General features: G+C 32.5%; 1 long non-coding RNA gene across 2 annotated transcripts; it reads right to left on the bottom strand.

The window, feature by feature from the left end:
- Positions 1-1,961: 1,961 nt before the first annotated feature.
- Positions 1,962-6,998, bottom strand: LOC138348401 (uncharacterized). 2 transcript variants are annotated; one of them, XR_011221004.1, is made up of 3 exons: positions 6,428-6,998; positions 4,195-4,903; positions 1,962-2,617 (listed from the first exon to the last, which is right to left on the bottom strand). It is a non-coding gene; the product is annotated as an uncharacterized lncRNA (long non-coding RNA). The 2 variants fall into 2 exon arrangements; XR_011221005.1 differs by lacking the exon at positions 4,195-4,903.
- Between the last annotated feature and the right edge of the window lie 3,979 nt (positions 6,999-10,977).

Here is a 10,977-nt window from a genome sequence, read left to right as displayed (position 1 = left end):
GTGGTGGTTTAGCCAAGTAGTTGACTGCATTTATCTTTTCTGCACCCCCAGTGACATGTTTTAGTACCAACCCAAGCTCAGTTCTCATCTGAGCCATTTCTTCACGAATCTCATCTGTGGTTGGGTTGTGAGTGGACTGCACTGCGAAGGTGTTTCTCCTTGTATCAGACTTCCTAGTACTCCAAGCTTTGTTATTCCGGGAGATTTTCTCTAATTTTCAGTGATCTCAGCATAAGGACACTCCCCATAAGATCCACCTGCTATAGTGCTCAACACCGCTTTATTGTTATCATCCTGTCCCTGATAGAAGTATTCCCTCAGTGACTCATCATCTATGCGGTAATTTGGAACACTTCTCAAGAATGAGGTGAATCTATCCCAAGAACTACTAACTGACTCTCCTGGTAGTGCCACAAAGTTGTTCACTCTGTCTTTGTGGTTTACTTTCTTGGAGACCGATTAGTAGCGTGCTAAGAAGACATCCCTTAGTTGGTTCCAAGTGAAGATTGAGTTGTATGGGAGCTCAGTGAATCACATAGCAGCCTCTCCCGTTAGTGAGAGAGGAAAAACTCTGAGACTTATTACATCTAAATCCAAATCAGGTATCCGTACACAGCTTTTACACACTGCCCTTACCTTAGCTATATGGGCATGTGGATCCTCAGAAGGTAGCCCTGAAAACAAACCTCTGGCAGTGAGCATTTGCATCAGGCTACTAGTTACAAAAAAAGTGTGGCCTGTGGGTAGAGGAGGCAAAACCAGTGGCCCATCCAAGTCTGATATGTTATCATAGCCTCTATAGTATGCTTGGGGCCGTGGAGCGGGATTTTTTCCCCTATGTTGGTGTTCACCCGGAGCATCGGGTAACAACTGACCATGAACATCAATCGGAGCTGGGATGTTCTGGTTCGGATCATCATCATTTATTCCCAAGTTTCTATTCATATTGCACAATGTACGCTCTAATTCGTGATCGTAGGAAAACAAGGGTTCTCTTCCTCTCCGTGTATTTGGCATACAAGGAGGATAGTTCTGAAAAAAATCAAAAACAATAAAATAAAGTAAAATCAAGAAAATATCAACTAAACTATAGTAATAAGTTCAAGTTAATCTAAAAGCTACTTTCCCCGGCAGCGGCGCCAAAATTTTATACGCTCAAACATACTTCTCAAATAAAAAGTAAAGTGGTCGTGCAAGTAAATAACCCAACTAGTGAGGTTGGGATCGTTCCCACGAGGAAAATAGTCTAGACTTAACTTCAACCTGTTATTACTATTGTTTGGTCATTGACTTCCTTGGAAAGTAAAAACAATAAAAGGGGGGTTTATATTTCTAAATGAATGAAAATAACTGCCTAAGTTGAAAGAGACAACTAACAGCTTTGAATGTTGGATTTTAATCAATTAATCAAAGTAACTAGGGTTTACGTGTTCCCCACAGGTTCATAACTTGATAATTCTAACTATAACAATTCTTTCCTAGTATCTTGCATGCAAAGTGATAAGTTATGTATTTCTAAATCCTTGGTCCGACATCTAGAAAATCTCACTCCGCACCTTGGTCCGGCTACGTGTGTTTCTATCCTAACCCTTATCTTTACCTCATATTAAGCATCGTATTCGATATTTGACTAAGTTATTACCTCGTACCAATCAATACTAGCCTATTAGATAGTATACACTAAATCTATGTTAATAATTCTTTTCCTATTATCTACCTCCTTGGTCCGGCAAGTAGCATTAAGGCGAGTTCTAACGTTGGTCATCTGTTAAAAAGACTTCTAATCGAAAGAATTATTAATACATCCAAGACACTATTCTTGAATTGTTATTTTAGTTAGGTTTTACCTCATTATTTGCCTATGGTTCCCACAACCCTAGTTATGGAGTTTAGTTACCCATAGTCATAATCACAATATTCAAATATATTATATAAGAATTCATGTACTTACTTCAATGAGAAAGAGTAAAATCCGAGAGTTTGCTTGATTAATCACTAGAAATCACCAACAATCAATGATAATCAAAAGTCTAACAATACAATGTTTACTAATACGGTGTCTAACAATACGGAGTCTAACAATGATCCAGAGTCTACCTCAAAAATGAGGTTTTTCGAACTATTTATAAAAAATAAAAACCTAATTAAACAAGGACTCTATTTGCTGGAAATCTGCCAAAAAGCGGCTGCGTCGACGGATCTCGCGACGGATCGTCGTGGTCACGACGGATCGTCATGGACTCCGCCGTCCCATACTTGTGCAATTTCTTCTTCTGCTCTCTTCATTACCCTCGACGGCAAGTATGACGGACCGTCATAGGCACAACGGTCCATCGAGGGTCTTCGTTCCAAAACACTTCAACTCTTGGAATATGGGTACTGGGCTTACTTCTCTGAACTTCATGACGAACCTGCAGGACGAACCGTCATAGACACGACGGACCATCACAAGCTTCGTAACCCCACACTTGGTCAGACTTCTCCATCTTCCTTCAGCAGCTGCACTGCGCTGCCACCTACGGACCGTCACAAGCACGACGGACCGTCATAAGCTTCGTAGGTGGTCTCTTCTGCATTTCTCGCTCAAAATCTCTGCATTCATCTTTGGATAGATTTCCTGCAAAATAAAAAGAAACTTATATAAAAATTAACACAAAAAGGCTTTTGGACACACTAAACTTAAGGAAAAAGTATTAATAATACCGTGAAATCACGGTATATCAGCCAACTGGCATCAATACATAGTTGCAATGCTAACAACACTTAAGCTTAAAAAAGAATAAGAAGAAACACTTATCTTGACTCTGCTCAACTCATATATAAGTTAACTCATTCAATATAATGCAATTTAAAAGTAAGAGCAATATAAAGAAAAAATGTCTAAAACATGTTGTAAACACTAAATATATGCAAGATACAAATAACTCTGGTATGTATGTAAAAATACAAATAAACTAATGTGTATAAGAATAAAATAACGTCTGTGGTAGTTTCTCTAATCGACAACCATCTTTTAAGAGCAACAGTGATGGTACAACGATCTATTTCATGCTACCAGAGCATCCTATACCCAGTCAAAGGTATAAGACCTGAACTGCCTAATGGATCCACTAGTCTACTGTGAGAAAGGCTCATCTTAAAAGTATGTACATTTTTTATCCATGGTGACAACATGGTTTATGGGGCTGTGAGTTGTCTAAACTCTTTCTCATATCGGTACAAAAATACTACTCCCGAAAATATGTTGGGTCTTATGTTTTTAAAAACATATTAACTCTGTGGTATTGAGATTAGCGCTCCAAATAGTTAGCTCAAAGCTATCTTGGAAATCATAGTTTTCCTGCTTGTTTCTCTTAGAAAGCTATAGTTCCTTTCTGAAAAATTGCCTCAGGCTCCTTGAAAATCAAAGTTTTCTTACTAGTTAAATATTAAAACATTTTAAATCTCTTTAGAATACTTAGTCCCCATATAATTTTGAAGAAAAGAACTTCAACTTACTCTTTACTTAACTTAAGCTTGAGTCTTAAAACAAAGTTAAAATGTATCAGTAATAAGACTCTTGAAAACCTTTAAGGACTTTACTTTAACTTACTTCTTAGTTTTAGACTTGACTCCTGAACTTCATTGACTTTGATCTTAACTTTCATTGAATTTAATTATGGATTCGAGGTTCATGATCTCGTTTTTATGGATGATTTCATGATGTTCAAATGTACCTTACAATGTTGGAATCAACTAAGAAATGTGGGTACATTACTTGGGAACTAGTACAAAAAAATGAAGAAAGAACAGGGTCTCCAGGTGTCCTTGGCGCTCTAAGAGGCGTGGAACACCAGAGCCTGATGGACAGAGACCGTCCTAAGGGGCTCTGGTTGGCGCGGCGCCCCAAGGTATGTCAAACGAGCGTTTCAACTTTTCTAATCCGTTTTTCATCTCTAAATCTTCTAAACTTCCACGGATCTTAACCCAATCACTTAGGATCACTAATAACCTCAAGATCCAATAGATTAGACTCGAAAACAACCCGGAAAAATGAATAAAATCAACTAAAAGCATACTACAACTCAACCTACAAGAATTCAACCATTGTTCTTCAAGAACTTCAATGTTCATTATTCAATCTACTCAAAATTTGCTAAATTAAATAAATTGGTGTGTGGGCGAACTAATCCAACACAGAAAGATCTCACATACCTTAATAGGAATCACCCCCGATCGAAATTCCACTTGACGATCTTGGCGTTCTTGATGAATTCTTGCTCTTTCCCCCTTCTCCTTCTTCTCTTCTCTTTTATCCCAAGTCATAAGCTTGAATAACTTTTCTAAAACTGGCTTAAGGCTTACTTTTGCCCCTAATAAACCTGTAAAACGAATTAGAAAATAGTTGGGTGAAAAGACCACTTTACCCTTACTGAATTCGAATTGGGACCTTCCCCAATCCAACAACCCAAACTTCTGATAGGATATCTCTCTCATACGATATCAAAAAATGCGCAAACTTGAAGTTGTTGGAAATATCTTTCCAAGATATTTCCAACCATATAAAGAACTGTCTCTAACTCATCCTGAGTTAGAAGTTATGGCCGTTTGAAAATGATCAAAAACTCACTTTCTTAACTTAAGAAATTTTCCAAATTTTTCCTATTCTTTCCAAAAATAATAATTTTAAGTTTCTTACAAAATTCTCGGCTATTACGAGTTATGAGATGTTACATAATGAGTCCATGTCATAATCAAACCAAGCAATCGGAGTCCTACACCGCCTATCATACAATGCCTTAAATGGGTTCATCTGAATAATCGAGTGATAATTGTTGTTGTAGGCAAACCCTACTAAGAGCAAGTGATGACCCCAACGAGAACCAAAGTTAATCACATATGTGTGAATCATGTCCTCCAACACCTGAAACGACCGAAATATAATATATATATATATATATATATATATATATATATATATATATATATATATATATATATATATATAATTAAGTATAGCAACAAAAAGAGCAAGAGAAAATGGTATTGTTTTTTGGCAACTAAGATTTCATAGTTAGTTATAAATGGGTTACGTTATAGTGATAATTTAAAAATAATTTATAATCTTTATATATTGTCTACAATTATGTTTATTCTTTAAATTTTGAAAAGTCAAATGTCCAATAATTTTTTTTTATAGGTAATAGTTATTTTATTCAAATTGTTTGAATTTAACTATTTTAAAATAAATTATTTAAAGGGAAAACGACACTATTAGTCCCTATGTTAAGGTTAATTTTTTATTTTAGTCCTTATGTTATTTAACTTAGCACTATTGACTTTTAGTTATATCAATTGAGTGATTTTAATCCTTCAAAACTAACAGACGCAAGAAAATTAACAGAGAGTTCACTGCTAAAAGGGGTAATTCAGATATTTTAAAGTAATTGCTTGAGAAAACAAAAAACTTTTTTTAAAAATCATTCGTTACATATCGTTCGTCGGTGTGAGGGGGAGGGTTAATGCCTATCAAGTTGGTTTTTGAAATTGTAGCTCAAATCGACGGGCTTGTTCTTGTAGATAAAGATAGGAAAGACTTAGTTTGTTCTTTAAAGAGAGAATTAAAAAGGAAATATCTGAACTACTCTTTGTTAAAAAAAATTTTGAATCTGTAAGTCTAAAATCATTTACCTGATATAATTGAAAATTAATAATACTAAATTAGATAACATGATGACTAAAATAAGAATATAGTTTTAACACAGGGATTAAAAATAATATTTTTCCTTATTTAAATCGTATTTTGATTTCAAATTGTCACGTCCCAAGTCCAGAGAAGTGTGATTGGCCTGCCGCACTTGACTGATTAAGCCAATTGAAACCAACTCAAACAAAAAAACACGCGCCATTAAGGCCGCATCAAACCTAAAGAAACGCAAGAAAAAACAAACTTGAATATAGGTGAAGTATGATACAAGGTCAATTCTACCGCAACATAGTACCAAACCCACAATAGATGTCTACAAGCCTCTAAGATGAAAGTCTACTAAATATGAGTCAGGTAAAGGCCTCGACATATCCATTATCGATATAATGCTAAGAAGGACTCGAAACTCTATAAAAAAACGAATTGCACCCATATTCAGCTGAACACGCACGAGATTTTTCTATCTGTATGATAACTTGTAGTGCCCCCAAAAGACTGGTGATATCAGTACTAAATATATAAGGCAAAGGAATAATGAAAATTGCAACTAAAATCAGAATACTGCATATGTAATCTTCAAAAAGTAAACAACCACTCCACATGAGTAATTTTGTATCCCCTTACCATATCCTTACTCGAAACACATGAAATAAGCAGTTAATCGTCACACAATGACCTACTAGCTGCAACCACAATAACATGATCATAATAGAATCAACTATAATCAAATAGTCTTCTTACCTATATATATCTCTTCTTCATACCACACAACCATAGCAAGATAGATCATCATGTTGTTGATAGTTTGTAGTAAAATCTACCTCTTTGTGCCCCATCATACATAGCGAGCCTTCATAATTCGTTCAAACAACACAGATATTCAAACTCTATTGGCCACAATATATAACTCAAGCAATGGTATACAACCTTTTGGAATGTAAGTCAATGTCATGTTATGAAGAGTAGGCGAACATCCTAATCCATAGCCTCAAAGGCATTCAATGCATGTGGTGTAGGCGAACACCTCGATCTTAGCCTTAAAAGGCATGTACTTGATGAGTCGATCCACCTACACGCCTTGCTTTTACTGTTATATCGGGAGTTACTCCACGTATTGCTTGACGTAAAACGGATAGTGAATTTGTTTCTGTCTTTTGTTGAATCTTTTTCACGTGGCGTAGGAAAACACTTGGACCCTAGTCTAGCCTAAAAAGGCAGAAAATGCATGTGATGTAAGCAAACACTACAATTTTATATCCTAAAAAGGCACATGGTGTGGAAAACATATGTATGAACTTAAGCAAACAATATCAACATCAAGCCACAACAATAATAATCTCATCTAACCCCAATAGTTCATATAAAGCATTAACAATTTAGCAAACAAGTCTTACTTGGACCGTCAAGGAGGTCATAATGATATCTAATATTTTACAAAAAACAATTACTCTCAATCGTTCAAATAACACAATAATCAGCTAGTACACATGTTTTTTTTGGACACTATGTACGTATGATATCTATGAAAACATAAATATTATATACACAAAATAGCAACCCCAAAAGTAACTTATACCTCCTCCACACCATAACCTAATTAACACCACTCAAATATCATGATTAACCCGACAATAGTTGTAATCCAATAGATACAATCCTCTTTTATTCACCAACTTGACATAAAACTGACAGCAGTGATTATGGATTCTTAACAAAAGTAACATTGATACCATAAAATATGATTTTTTAACAAGAATAACGATCAATAACAATTTAAAAACACCTAATGATCGAGTCTTGGATAGATTAGAAAATTATAAACTTCAAGAAATCATGCCAAAAAGAAAAAGACTGGCCTTCACATACCTTGAATCCAAGCTCGAACTACTTGACACGGAGAATACATTTTCTTTCGGTGATTCAATAGATTAATAAAATATAATGTACGTGTCCATTAACTCTTATCAGCGTGAATATATGCATTAATGTAGTACTAACAGAAACTTAACTGGCTACCGTTTAAAAAAAAAAAAAAAAACACGATTCATAATAGGTATGTCATTAGTATATGTGTCTGTACAAGAAATATATATCAACATCACTTTTGTAGCGGATTTAATATGTGGCCTCCTCATTTATTCGCCATATATATTCGGATATTCTACATGTTGGCAATAAAATAAATATAACATTTCAGTATATCTAAATTAATAGAAATTTATTTGAGATAAATTCTACCTCATATAATAATAATTTCTTACACAACTAGATATACTACCTCCGTTAAAAAAAACTTATAAAATAAATAATTAATTAATTAAATTATTAAGGCATTTTTGAAAGAAACTAAGATTGTGTTATATCAATTTCAATCAAAAATTAATATTCTCAACACGAGTTGTATCACAATAAAATTCTCAAATTTAAGCTTGTAAGCCTTCAAAATAGGATAATCCTAGACTTTTGGAGTGTTACACAAACTCATTTGTTATATACAAATTTTAATTATTCCCTCCATTTTAATTTGTTTGTTTGGTTTTAACTTAAAATATACTCTAAAAAAATAAGGAAAATTTCTAATATGTCCTCTATCCATCGAGTCAAGTAATTTGCTATCGAAAATTTCTTCTTCTCATATCTAGTGTCATACTTCTTCTTTGGTGGACAAACTCTTCTCTCCTTTTGAATCCTTTCTCCCACACACCCTTTTTACCCTCTTTCGTCGAGGAGGAAAGAATAATCTTTCAAACGGACAAAGACCTATATTTTCATTAGATTCATTTCTGAGCTTGCTTTGTTGCAGATATTTGATGTAAATATCGGTATAGCAACTAAATATTTTTGACATTTGTATCCAGAGTCATAATATTAACGACATTTTTATGTCAATGTTGTTGTTTTGTGACATTTTGTATATATCAAATGCCATTTATTTTGAAGATATTTTATCCAAAATATCATTATTTTTTATCATATTTTACATCAAATATCATTATTTTACGTTGTTTTACAATAAATGTCATTATTTTACGATATACACATTAAATTTTGTTATTTTATCATATTATTTCATAAATATAAGAAAAAACTTTATTTCCCAATATTTATTTCAAATGTCACCAAATAAATTTCTTCATATATCTACTTTCTTACAGTGTTTAGAACACAACATATACTATTTATTTTATCACACCAACAGTATCTAAATTTACATTCATGATATCAAAAGTTCCTAAGCAATTTTTTATGATACAAATTAATGAGAAAAGGTTCGAAAAGAGCTAATAGTTTGTCTACAAGCTACGTGACAGTAGTAGTGTTCAATATAAAATCTTATTATGAAAAATAAATTAAAATCTCTCAAATAGCTTATATATGATAACACTATTTGTTAAAATCAAAACAATTTGTAGTGGAATTGAATTTTGACAAATTATAACTATGAGTATCATAGTGAGATTATAAGAGTCCCTTTAAAAGTTGACAAAAAATTCAAAAGAGTATAGCAAAAAAATTTCAAACCAAAATGATAAAATTACTACGTCAGTAGCGATTTAGGGTGACGCCATTAATTCAAAATTGCTCTCTACTCATAGCGTTCTGCAATTTATTTTTTATATAGAAAATCGCTGCCACCTTATTTTTTTGAAAAAAAAAATTGCTGGTGATTAAATGGCAGTCGTTTTAATTTTTTTCTTAAAAGCAAATCACTGTAGAGGCAGCGTTTTTGCATAATTTTTTTTTAAAAGGCATGTATTTAATTATATTTTTTTAAAACACAAATCATTGCAGGGCAGCGTTCTCTTCCAATTCCTTTTTTATTTTATTTTATAAAAATCTCTCCTTAGGTGAAACTTTTTTAAATTTTTTTATAGAATATTAAAATAGTGAAAAAATTACACGTATAAAATGAATATTCCATTACTTTGAAGTAATGCAATTGCAAAATTTTTTCTTTCGACAAAATGATCAATGGGATTTTCATTTTATACGTGTAATTTGTTCACTATTTTAATATTCTAAAAAAAAATTAAAACTTTTTTCACCTAAATCGCTTGTAAAGGAGCGATTTTTATAAAATAAAACAAAAAATAAATTGGAGAGAACGCTGCCCCTGCAGCGATTTGCTTTTAAAAAAAATTAAATGCAAAAACGCTGCCCTGCAGTGATTTGCCTTTAAAAAATAAATAAACAAAAATTTATGCAAAAATGCTGCTGCCCCTACAACGATTTGCTTTTGAAAAAAAAATAACTTGGCTGCCATTGCAGTGATTTTTTAACTTTTTTTAAAAAAAAATAATAAAAATTGCAAAACGCTACAGGTAGAGCAATTTTGAGTTAAAAAATCACTATTGACGTAGCGATTTTACCGTTTTGAATTAAAAAAATTTTGATATACCATTTTGAAATTTTTATCAACTTTTTTTCCCTTTAGCCTTCGAACTCGAGATTACAAATAGTTGAGAGATTATAAATCTTCAAAATTATAGTGGATAAGAAATATGTATACGAAAGATTATCCATCTTATTTAAATTATACTACACAATATAAGCATGATAGAATTACATGGCATAGCAGTACAAAAGTTTATTGATACAAAAATTCATGCAACATAAATCAAAATTTTACTCATCAAAACAAATAACACTAAGTCACTATCAATTTGAAGTTTACTAGGACAAATATTTTTTTCAGTTATTGTGAACGATTTCACCATTCGAAGATATGCATATTAAGTAATAGACATATATTGAATAGTTAGAAGATTTTTCAAGAATTATTTTATGTTGTTGATTAGATAATTGTTTGGACTGAATTCACGAAATACTGAAACATATGCATATATGAAAAACAAGGTTGTCATATGCACATTTGTTGTCAACCTGTAGTTAGTATTTGTAAAATTGCTTACTGGAAATAAATAATTATGTTAATTAAGGGCATAATTTTCAAATCATGTAATTGAGATAATTCATCCTGATAATGATGATCTAGATCTAAACTGGTTTATCATTAAATGCCTTCGATAAATTATCAAATCATTACTTATAGGAATAATCTGTGTTAATTCATGACATGAGATATTGTATTTAAGAACACTTGTATGCTTGAGACAAAAAAATTATGAATAATACTTCTCGCTCAATTGGTTCAAAATCAAGAACTAAACGTTTTTCATCTTATAAACTTTGATGTATGATTCATAAATAACTAATTTACCATAATATACACGGGTGGATATGCTAGTTTTTCTAATATAAGGAGGAAATTATAAGTAATGTATTTGGAA

This window comes from Solanum lycopersicum, chromosome 5, assembly GCF_036512215.1.
Source record: "Solanum lycopersicum chromosome 5, SLM_r2.1".
Classification (NCBI taxonomy): domain Eukaryota; kingdom Viridiplantae; phylum Streptophyta; class Magnoliopsida; order Solanales; family Solanaceae; genus Solanum; species Solanum lycopersicum.
Note: the sequence above shows the minus strand (reverse complement) of the source record. Positions and strands in the feature narration are given on the sequence as shown.